Here is a 12494-nt window from a genome sequence, read left to right on the forward strand (position 1 = left end):
ATACACAATTTGCAGTGTGGACTCGCATGACTTGGTCTGATGACTTGAATCTTGAATCTGAGCACTTAAGAAAACGTGGAAGAGGACCCTTTAGAGAGGACCTATTATGTTTTACTTTTTTCTTTCATATGCATAATGTTACAGTGTTGTATTTTCACATTTAGGGATGTCCAAAATACCATTTTAGGGGCTGTAAGGCTTCAGTGGTAATTATCCGCAAATATTCAAAGCTTTGTTGGGAGCAGACGGGACCTAGTGGGGAGGTTATTATAATCATTTTCATATATGCTAATCAACCACGACACCTGAAATGACTTAGTAAGACTTAGTGCCGCTGAGTGTGTGTGAGAGTGATCGAGAGAGGACAGAGAGGGTAGAAGGAGGACTATTATAAGTTAGGATTGCCATCCGCAGTTGCTCTCACCTGTTTCTCTTTCTCGTCTGACTGGCAATTAAATGCTTGGAGTGGTGGTGGTGGTGGGGGGGTCAAATAATGAGGTAAATATGTATATACGTATTCCCTGCGAGCACAAACTTTTGTCTCCAGACCACTCTGAATACTCTGTTGCCTGTGTTTCTGATGTCAGGTCTTTATTTGCTCATCTGCAGGCAAGCTACTGCAAATATTCATCTAATGAAGCCTGCACTGCTACATGTACTTGTGTGCTTAAGTCAGGTGAAACATCTTGGTTGCTGATTTTGTTAACTTCCCCCCAATTTTGGATCATATCCCTGCTTAAACATATCTGGTTGTGAAACCTTTAGTGTAAAAGCTTTTATTGGTGATTTTTGACACAAAAAAAGTAGAAAGTACTGCCATGCTGCAATGACTGTGCAGATATGGATGCCAAATGGACTTTTTTAGGAGCAGGGCTTCAAGAGACGAGCACTAATATGGAGAGTGTTTCTGACAGAGGATGAATTGAGGCGTTCCAGCACAGAGTGAGGAAAAGTGTTTTTTAAACATTAAAGCATGTTCCAGTAGAACCCCCCCAAAAAGTATGAAACTGAATTGAGCATTATGGTCTTCCTTAATACCAGTGAACTTGGTACATTTACTCAACCACTAGTGCTTTGGCATATCGGTAACTAAAAAATGCATAGTGCTAGTCATGTGAAGTTCTGATGAATATCTTTTTCAAGATCGAACTGCACATTTAATTGCCAGGGTGTGTCTCCATTATATTGTGGCCAATTAAGTTTGGTCACAACAGTGGTCTTTTTTTGTCACCATCCAAAGGCACACCTGTGTAATATCAGTGCTGTTTAATCAGCTTCTTGATATGCCACACCTGTCAGGTGGATGGGTTATTTCAGGAAAACAGAAGTGAAGTGTTCACTAACACCGATTTTAACAAGAGAAAAGTCATTTGTGTGCATAAACGAAAGCATTAGATCTTTAAATTCAACCTTTGAAAATTGGGAGTGGAAACAGAAGTGTTGCATTTAAAGTTTTGCTTAATGTAGATTAACATTTGATAACATTCTGTCAAACTCCAAAGTAAACATGATGATTTTTTAAATGTATTTTAAAGTTATATAAATTCAAAATGGCATTACAGTTGTAGATGGCCCAAAATGACTTGAAACACAAAGTTTAGGACTCAGACTTGACTTCGGACATCTTGACTAAGACATGACACTTGTAACAATGAATCCACCTCTGACAAACACAACAAAAATGCTTTGCACACAGAGTGTGTGCCAGACCATTTCATTTTATTGTGAGGGATTTGCAGAGTTTTGTTTCTGTTGTGTGGTGGAATATGGATGGAATAGCAGCTGATAGTGTCATGAACAGTTCAAGTCTCTGCCTGTCTCATATATTTATGCATGTGGTAAATGAAAGTCTTGTTCTCGCTTTTGTTAGCAGCAATGTATGATATTATAAAAGCGATGACCTCCATGTAAACAACATGTTTGTTTTGAATTACAATGATCTGCTGATAAAAATGGTTTTCTTGGTTTGGTGCATCACAGAGTTAAGTGGTGTTTGGAGGAAACAGTGGCACCAATGATAATAATTGTGCTGCTAAGACAATATCAAGACACACTTGAGCAACAGCAGAACAGTTTCTTTAACGAAACACTTTCCAACAAATTAATATGAGCCCTCATTTTGTGGCAAATTATGTCATGTTTATGTAGCAATTACATGGCACTCAAACCTTTTTTTCTAGTTTAGTCTAAGCTCAGCCATCTGAAAATAACATTAAGGCAATGATTTCCATTAATAAGTTAAAGCTGCCGCCATAAAACCTCACATCCCAGACTTTGGTATCTGAAATGTCCTTAATATGTAGATAAATATGTAGATGGTGCATGTGCTGTGTAAGCTTCATGACCCTATGGTTTTCTCGTATGACCATTAAAAGTCCATTTATGTTCTCTGATATGCATGGGGGTCATCGATGGAAAAATCAAACGAGGTCACACTGCACATTTCAAAGTGCTTCCTTTTTGAAGTGGAGAGTAATCAAATTTAAAAAGCCCTCGTATTTCAAAATGGAAACAAATTCTAACTACTAAGCCGCTCTGTAATTTTCATCTGTGCCCTGCACAAATTGTGCATACACAAAATGTCCTTTTCCCACACTGCACTCCCAGTTTCAACTATCTAATTTCTCACCACTCCATTTGTAAAGGTCAGGCTGACCAGTGCGAGACAGGAAGTGATGAACAGCTGCAAAATGGACTCCCTGATGGTAGGCGAGAGAGACAAACCAATGGTCACTATGTTCATGATCTCTGTGCACCACCACTTTCCCTTTTCACAATAAACCATAGATGCTTTTGATTGTTCCCTCTCTCTCACAAGCGGGTCTCAAAAAAATAAATGAAAATCAGTTTTAAAGGCTAGGAAAGGACTATTTCAGCTAGATTCCATTCATTCAGAAACCACTTTCTGCAGAAATGTGACATTTCAAAAACAGCTGCCAAGTTTTATTCCTTGAAGCAAAGACCTATGTCAGCGCAGTGAGCAGTGTTTAGCCTAAAACAGTAAGTAGAGAAGTGATTTTTTCACACTTCAAAAAAATGTCAATATTTTATGTTTTGTACATTTTTAAACCTCTTTTCAGGGCCTGAAACATTTCTATAGTGCCAGTGAAACAGATTTTGCAAGTTTTGCACAATCGAGACACTTTGAAGAAACATAGATGGCAGAAAATTTAAAACTTTTTTTTTTTAATATTGCTGCAGCATCAGATAAATATCCAACTATCCCCAAACACAGCAAGACAATGTGTCTGACATCAGTAAAGACACTAAGTTTGTAGTGAACAAATTCTGAGTAACAAGGTCCCCAGGTCCTATAATATAATAATATTACCACTGATATTTTGTGTTTTTCTAACTAAAATTGTCAAAACAAAACCTAAAGACCATAAATCAATAAAAATAAAATAAAAGAAATCTATTTTAAAAAACCACATGTAAAGTGCAATGTGTAGCTACAAAAACAAAAGCTGCAGTCAGGCAAGCGCACAGACAAGGTCTTCAGGCAATGTTTCACTTTGGCAAAGAGCACTCCTCGTTTTCAGAGCACTTCAAACAATCACTGCCCTCAGGATCCGCCATAGGCATTTAGTCTTTCCTCCCCCCTGCTCTCAACACCAAAATCTGCGAACAAACAAAACTGCTCGTTGAAAAACATGATCCAGGACACAAAGTGAAATAATAAACACCACCACAGCCAGGGCCTTTTTTTGTCAATCCATCCACACCCAGAGATCACATGGGGCGAGTGCCTCATATTCCAGCATGTTGTGAGCTGGAGGCGTGACGCAGGGGCTCGAAAGGTCTAGTTTTCCTTGTTTTTGAATTTAAAAATTAAAGTTGTATTGATTGCTACAGTGACTATCATTGCATTTACTAGTATAAATCAACTATGGTTCATAACAACTTGGGTTTTTATTAGCCTCAGCTATTAACCTTATCGGTTATACTAATGTGTTAGTCAGGGCTGTGCTGAACATCTTTTTCACATTCAAAGCTTCTCTTGAGGTTTTTTAATGAAGCTTCGAATGTCATTTTTCATAATGTCATCACCCTAAAAGATAAAATGTCCTTGAACAAACTCCTCAATTTTAATAAAGCGACTCATTTGATTAAATGAATTGATCCTTCTTTTTGTAATCTTAAATGAATGTATGTAATTTATGGTACTTTGGGACCGCCTTGTAAATACAGGTGCCCGTCTCCCTTTGTGTGCTGAGAGCGAGAGAGCAAACTGTTTTTGACTGCAGGGACATTTCTGTTTTTAAAAAACATAACTCCAGCTGATATGGATTAAAACAGAATATTTTGTTCGATGAGTTCGAATAGTTCGAATGAGTTCATTTATCTTTTTTTGCATAAATTTTGAATTTTGGACTTTATAATGCTCTGGAGATTTTGAAAATGTTTGAAACACACAAGTTGGAGAAAACCCTAACCCTACGCAGTCACCACTGGAATCTAATTCTTTAAATATTAATAATACCAGGGCAGTCCAATATTTATCTGCAACTGTGCAGAAATCTGGAGTTTAAACAGAATAAACAGACATTCAAAAATAAAAAGCGCAGCATTAAAATGATGATATAGAATTTGAGTGTCGATGTTGTCAATTGAGCTTTAAACCATTTGGTACAGCTAGTTGTAGTAACCAAGTTAATTGCTGGAATCCGGGCAACCATTGCTAAAAGTAGGTGAAATGGGGCAACAAACATGGGCAATTGACATTCATAGAGCTACCAAAATAAAAACATAAAACCGTAGTTTCCTATAAGGATGCAGGTGGTACAATTCAGTTAAACACATCAAGTCTGTTCTCTTGTCCAGGTGCAGCTAAATTTATCATTCCACTTTATTTTTGAAGGGAAGGATTTTGCTAAATGAGTTGAAGCTTATTATTATGTCTTTGTTTTCAAGTACTCTGAAGAAAAACTGCTGTACAACATTTAAAGTTTTCTTTTGCACAAACTTTTAGCCCCATAATGACAGTGGATTAGATTTCATGACAGTTCAAGTATCTTTAGTTACAATGTAGAGCTTCAGTGACTCTGTGCTAACAGCTTCAGGCCGTTCACCTCAAATAACCCACCGACATTCAAACAAGTTGTTAGGGTTGCCAAGGAAACATCCCTGTAAAAATAGACAGTTTTACCCTGGCAGACATCATTCAAACTTCCTCACCAGCTGACCTTTAAAGGTGTCCTTCTTGATTATGATTGGCTGAAAGGACATGAGGGATGTTGTTGTCTGCTTTTGTAACACACACACACACGCGCGCACACACACACACACACACACACACATACACACAAAATACAATAGGAATAAGTTGTTTGTTTGCCAGAACAGATATTTACAGCAAGGTAGTGTTAGAAATTTCCAATATGGGTGCCAAAATCAAATATCAAAAATACATTGACAACTATCACATGGCTTGCCATGAAATTTTGTGCAAACATCAATGATGCCACAACTATGAATACTACTGAGTTTGGTGATCAACTGTTTTTTCCTCAAGCACCACCTGCAGGTTCAATTATTCTTAAATATTACCTTTTGGTTTGAGGACGTATGAGTCATCAGAATGATGGGCTGAAGTTATGTGCGGGTCAGGATTTTTTAAAACCCTGACCCGCCTGGCCCACTATTAAAGCTGGCACGCCACACCTGAGCCATACATATGTGCATTAATCAATGACTCAAACCCGAACCACAAACCCGCAAACCGGAGCTTAAAGTTTCTGGTAATTACCTACTTTTTGTTGGCTATATTGCATGCCATTTCTAGTAAATATCACAATATTAAGTGTGTGTTTTCTGCTTTAAGAAGTAGAAATGACAAACAGGCAATCACCCATCTTTTATGTGTTTCGATTTTAAGTCTATGATCTCAAGCGCACAGCTGATAACCTACGCGGTTTGTTTACATAAGCGCACAGCTGACAGGTACAGTGGTTTGTTTAAATGACATTACAGAAGTGCATATTTAACAGAATCACTGTGGACAGAGAGACTCTTGCTTGCTGTGAGAGCACGGCATGAGGCCAACATATTTGCAGAGGAATTATTTTGACCGCAAAGATATAAATATGTCAGACCTTCGTAGTCAAAAGCTGAGTAAAAAGCCTGTTGAGAAAGCTGCTTGTTTTGTGAGAGGGACAGAGAGGTGACAGGAAGAGAAGGTATGAACTGGACTATTGCACAATATTTCTGTAAAAAAAAAAAAGGCTAGATCTATAAAACTCTCTCTGCACAAAAAGGTAATCAGATGTTTCAATGTCTAATTTTATCAATGCAAATCAGCCATACAAGAAGTTTGCCTGAATAAAATACATTCTGAAATAACCAATATTTTTATTTATGATCAGGAAATGATCCAAGAACGAGTGAAAGAATGTGGTAGTGATACTACAGTGGTGTCGACATGTTTTGGTCAGCTCACTAAAAAAGTATTCGTGTTAGATACTCAGCTGCGGTCTAAATACAGAATCATAGATTGCTTTTTTTTAACAGCCTCTTCACTTTGTGTCTCAACTCATTCAGTTTTTTGCTTCCTTTGCAAAAGTTTTGTGGGGGAGCTGCATTTGTCAAAAAAAAACTCAAGAGCTATAGGCAAAAGCTGCCTTTCTGCAGGGAGAGGAAGAAAAGGAGGAGGTGGAGGAGGAGGAGGAGGTGGGTACGCTGAGCATGCCCGGTAGTGCCTCGGGCCCAGAATGAAGCTCTGCTGACCTTGAGGGTGTCATATCGATCGATCAGCAGTGAGGAGCTCTGTGTGCATGTGAGAGAGAGGGAGAGATGGAAGCGTGTAGCTCCACCAAACAAGGAGAAAACTGAAACCTGCGCTGATGATGAATCATTGATAAGTGGACATGGGAGGACTTTCTACTTCCTTCTCTTCCTCTCCGTTTCTCTTTTCCTCTTTGCCGTACGCTCAATTTTTAACATCTGATTTCTGTCCTCTCTCCGTCTTATTTTCCTCCACTTCTTTGCTGACTTTCTGTCTGCTTTTCTCCCTCTCTTGTCAAATGTCAATTTTAGCATTCGCTCTATCTTCCTCTCTGTCTGTTTCTTACTTTCTCCTCTTCACATTTACTACTTCACTTTCAATCACTCCTTTTTTCCCCGTTTTGACATTTCTGTCATGTTCCTGCATCAGAACTCAGGTTTATGTTGATGGTTCCCACCCTGCAGGTGCTTCGAGGGCATGGGCACATATAGATGCAGCTCAAGTGTGTGTCCTTCCCTCTTTGTCTGCACTGTCTGATCTGCTTTCTCTTCTAGGAGTCTGCAGTCAGTTTTGGAGGGTCCTTATGTGTAATTTTGTGGAGACTGTCAGGCCTCCAACAGGCCTATTTAAGCCAGGCTGTTATAGTGCTTTCTGTTTCTCTCGGTTTTCATTTTTGCAGTCTTCAACATTCACACACAGCTTGAATTTCTTTATTCTTTATCTCTTTCTTTATCTCTCTTGATTTGATTTTAACATGTAAAAAAGAAAATAGAGAAATGATTATACAAACAAGCAGACAGACAAAAAAGTAATTTTTATAGACAGTGAAAAACATAAAGCAGAAGAAATGGCAAATATACATAGGCCCACATACCCAAAATCAGAAATCTACAAATTTTCATTATTATTCACAGAAAAAAAGAGGAAGATAAACTAGGAAAAAATAAATATTAAGAAACCAAATAAATAAGCAGTTACCCCTGTAAACACTTGGTGATTGTCAAACCCCCACTTTATCCCCGTATCTTGTGAAAATCATGTTTTTAAACGCTATTTTAAACTGGTTTATGTTTGGCCCGTTTTTTCTCCACATTAAAACTATTCCTTAGCTTTACTCCACAGACTGATGTACAAAAACTTTTTTTCTGGTGGTATGAACACTCTGAGATTTGAAATTTAATTTTCCCCTTCCTTTAGCAAAAAAAAAAAAAAAGTTGATTCAAATCTTAATTCCGAAAACTTCCTGAATAAATAAAACTAACATCTTTCACCCATTCATGCACTTCAGTGTAAATAACAGCTGCGAGCACTTCATCCTCAGAAGATTACCCTCCTTGTGAGCCAATTTGTGGCAAAGGGTCTCATCCAGGATAAGTCTCCAGACTTTGTTAGTTTAAATTCAGCCTTAGTGTGCTACTTTGGGCCAAGAGTCAAGCGGTGTAGTTGCTTCCTCCTGCTGAATGGAAGGTTGTATTGATCAGATAGTTTTAGTTTGAAACGATACTGTCCCGCCCGCTATAAAGTTTAAGAGAAGTTTCTGTTGGGAGTCTCTGGGATTGGCTGTGCTGTGAACATGTATTCAAGCAAAATACCTATCCAGAAACGATTCACAAGGATTACTCCAGATAACACACACCTCACTGTTCTCTGTAAAGTTTTTTGTCTTTATCTTGGCTTGTCTGTGATACGCAATAGTTTCTGGTTTTTGAAAATGTGTGATTTATACTGTCAATACTGTCGGTACCACAAATGAAACTGACTCCTTTAACACTTGGTGGAGACCAAAACCAAGCTAAAAGGAGGGTGTGTGGACTTGCATACATCAGGTTTCCACAGACATGGCTCAAAATGAATGCTACTGTTAGTCGTTGTCTGTTGCATTTATATGTGGGCATCTGTTTGCTCATACGTTCTGTGACTTTATGTCAGTGTTGTGTTCACGGTTTGTTGCACTGCTCGCAAGGAGCCAAAAAAAATCAAATCAAATAATTCAGGTTTAGAGGAGCTGTATACAACATTCAGATTACATCAATGAGTCTAAGATGGGATTGTCAGCACACAGCTCTCCACATGGAGGCGGCTGATCCAGCAGAAAATCCAACAGTGCAATTTGCAACAGTGATAGACCTAACAGAAGCCCTTTTTACACAGAGATCACACAATGCGGCCACTACAAAGTTCCACCATCTTTGCTTTTTTATACAAAACCAAAACAACGCCGGCATCATGCCGCCCCAGTGAGGCGTGACGTTCAACACAACAGCTCAGCCTTACATACACATCAGCAATGACATTAACATCTTCATAACAATCATTTACTCTCCCTGTTATATGGCAGTTGATTATGTCCTCTGCTTGCAGGGTAAGGAGCTCCAGCACATCATTGTCTTTCCAGTGCGTGAACATTTTCGGCTTGTGTTCTTATTTGAATTAGCTACTAAGTGCTTCTAGCTGCCTTTAAATCTCCTGGTGGTGGGTCACATACACAACGCGTCATCAAATTATTACACCTGTGCCGTCCATGGTCCCGTCACGGTCGGATTATAGCTACCAAAACAAAGAACAGACTTGGATAACAACACTCACAGCGGTAGCAGGACCTCATCCCTTCTCAGGATGCCATTATGCCACGATATCTCTACATAGCAAATAGTTGTTTGCTGCTTCATTAATAATGTCCTTAATGTTGCATACAGCTCTTTAAGATGTCTAAAAGCAACGACAAACAAGACTCCCAGTATTCCAGCCATGTTATGTCTGCAGTCACTCTAACTATACTGTCAGTATGCACATAGTTAATCTCACATTCTGCCACCACAAAAACACACGCAACCATATACAGTATATAAAATATCCATCCTTTGAGTGTCAAGAGCTTGTGAGAAGCAACCTGTACCAAATGTTGCCCATGTGTTATTGATGAGAGGAGCAGAATAATGCAGTCAATATAAATAATGTAAACCAGCCACAGCTTTTTACTCATCTGCCAGAAAGAGACGAGCAGCGATTCCTCCCGAGTCTCATGCACACCTGTTCAATATGGTACAAGGCCTGACACGCTCTCTTCACACTTTATGATCACAAGTTCATCATCATCATCATCATCACTGCCTGTGCTCGTGTGGAGGTGTGCATGCATGTGCATCTTGGAGCACCTGTTTATGATTTGGAAAGCTGCATTGCCATGACGGAGTGCTGTTTGTTTTTTATTAGCACTGGTAGTTTGCTGCCATCTGTGGTAAGAGTTCTGTTTTGAGGTGAACTTTGGTCAGCGGTCCGGTACAGGGAACATGCGGAGGTTTCAATCAAACAGCGGTTATGTGGGCTCAACTGTTGTGTTGCTGTGGATTACTCATAGATCTCCAATTGAGCGTCTGATTTTGCTGTCCATACCGACACCGCTCTGTCTCTCTTTATCTCCACACACTCAGTGTCAACATGCTGCAGGGCACATACATCTGGATGCATGTGGAGCATAAAGAGGGGACCGCATGGGGAGAGGAAGTCAACAGTGGAAAGAGAGAAGGATGAGGACTCAAGGGGAGCAATCAGAAGGGCAAAACTGTAATGTGACCCAACGTCCTACACACGAACGGAGGCGCGCACACATGCAACAATGCTTAGATGCACAGGAAAACACACATACACGCATATATAAATACATAGGGGGTGCTAAGAGGCATTAGAGACACCATTTCGTTTAGAACAACCTTATTCACCTCTCCTGAATAAAGAAGAAACTGCACACAAGAGCATAAATATAAACACACACAGACCGGTATAGTATACTAACTGCTCCATCCGTCTTGCATCCTTCCTCTCTGGGGGGGCATAAATCAATCACTGCCAAAATACTGCGCTTCAACAGTGCAACCCAGAGTCACACAGGTACAGACACATACACTGGGTAACACACATACATTACAGCTGTTTGCATTCACTTTTTGGTTTGGTAATTTGAATGTCAAATGCAGACCTTCGCTGCATTGAATGCTAATGGTTCATGCGCCGCCAAAAAGTTATTTATTCCAAAAACAACTGTATCTGTAAACAGCACCAAATGACTTCCTCAGAATGTAGAATTCTTGGGTTGCTTATCATAAATGCATTGTGCTTTTTTAACCAAACTGAACTAAACTAAAGTAAACTGAACGAAGGGCTCAGAAAACAGTTCCTACACCAAGCTTATGTGTTTTGGGATTTTCACAAAGCTAAATCTACTCAACTTGAACTACTTTTGCGACAAAAAAACGAGCCAGAGAAAATAAAATATGAGCGTCCATCTGCTTACAGTTTCTTAGCTGCAAATTAAACACGTCCACATTTTAGACAACAACATTGCCATTGTTATGTATGTCGAAAAGTAAAGACTAACAGTGTTGTTTTTCAGCGGTTAGTTCACAAAGAATGAGAAAATATCAGACAAGCGTTAAGAAAAACCAAAACAAATCAGTTCTAGTAAGTCAGTCAGATAAATAAAAGCAAATAGATTAGTTACACTTGTAGCCATTGCTGATGTCACACAACTGTCTCAAAATTATTTTTGAAAACTGTGTGGCGAACAAACATAAATAGACAATGTGTTTGTGAGGGGGCTTCAACAATGGCTACCACAGTGGTTTAACATCAACATGACAAAGAGACAACAGGAGCTCAGTTTAGTCGACATGCATGTTATTCACCAGTAGCACCAAGACCCGGTCTCTTTAAAACAGCAGCTGTTTCCACCTGAACCAGATGAATTCATGGACACATGGTGGTCTGCATATCAGATGAGATCTAGCGTGCAACCATGAACAAGAATTTTAGAGTCTCAAGCCCATAAAATTATTCTCATAACCGTGACACCATACATGTAGCTATTTCATCTTTGACTTAAGCTCCAGATTTTCACTTTTTGAGCAGAAATAACCATCGCACCATTGTACCATTGTACAAGTGTGACCAGAGGCCAGATGCATAAAAGTCTGTGTAGTTTCATGACTAAAACTGTGTGAAAAAATGAAATTGATCGTGTAAACCCAATATTTCTGTCCAATTTAAGACCCACATACAGCTGATTTGCTTTTACAAATCTCAGTCATTGTGGGGCTGGGTGCACATCAACAAGCCTTATGTTCACTCCCAGAGTTTGCCACAAATAGATTAAAAATGCCCTTAAACATTTGTTTGCATATCAGTAGTTGTGCCCGATCCACAACTCATTAGACCTGTCAATGAGAAATGCAGTAAAGCCAGTTTCACCAGCTGTGTCGCATCGGCGAGGTGACAGAGCTGCTGTCATTACGCACTGCTGTAGCTATTTGCAGTGTCCGTACCAATAATTCATCGGGTTTCTACAAACTTTTATCGTAGTAAAATCTCAATTATCATTATCAGTAACTAGGAGAAGGATGACCAGTGACTGATAGTGCTTAAATTGAAACTTACTTCACAATTTGGGATAACATTAAATGACCAGTAACAGGGAGATGATGGCTTTAATTTTAATAAAAATAGTGATGAAATTCATCAATCATAAATAGTTTAAAATTAATGTTATGAATGCGAAGTTAAAATTTTGCAGATTGCTATATGGGCTTCAAAAATAATTCAATCAGTGAGCATTCCTTTCTTTATAAATACCTATTTATGTGTAGGGGAAAAGGTGTGTGCATTGTTATTGTCCGACATATCATTTAAACATCTGGCCCCTAGTCTCCCACATTTAAGACCTGGAGCTGGATTTATAGGCTACGGACTCCAAGGCTCAGGCATAGTTGATGTAGAC

At 39.1% G+C, this 12494-nt stretch overlaps 1 protein-coding gene across 1 annotated transcript in view; it reads right to left on the minus strand.

The window, feature by feature from the left end:
- ntrk2a (neurotrophic tyrosine kinase, receptor, type 2a) overlaps window positions 1-12494 on the minus strand; it is a 102913-nt gene that overhangs the window by 62394 nt on the left and 28025 nt on the right. The gene's annotated exons all lie outside the window — the stretch shown is intronic.

The sequence above is a fragment of the Plectropomus leopardus genome, chromosome 6 (assembly GCF_008729295.1).
Source record: "Plectropomus leopardus isolate mb chromosome 6, YSFRI_Pleo_2.0, whole genome shotgun sequence".
Lineage (NCBI taxonomy): Eukaryota > Metazoa > Chordata > Actinopteri > Perciformes > Serranidae > Plectropomus > Plectropomus leopardus.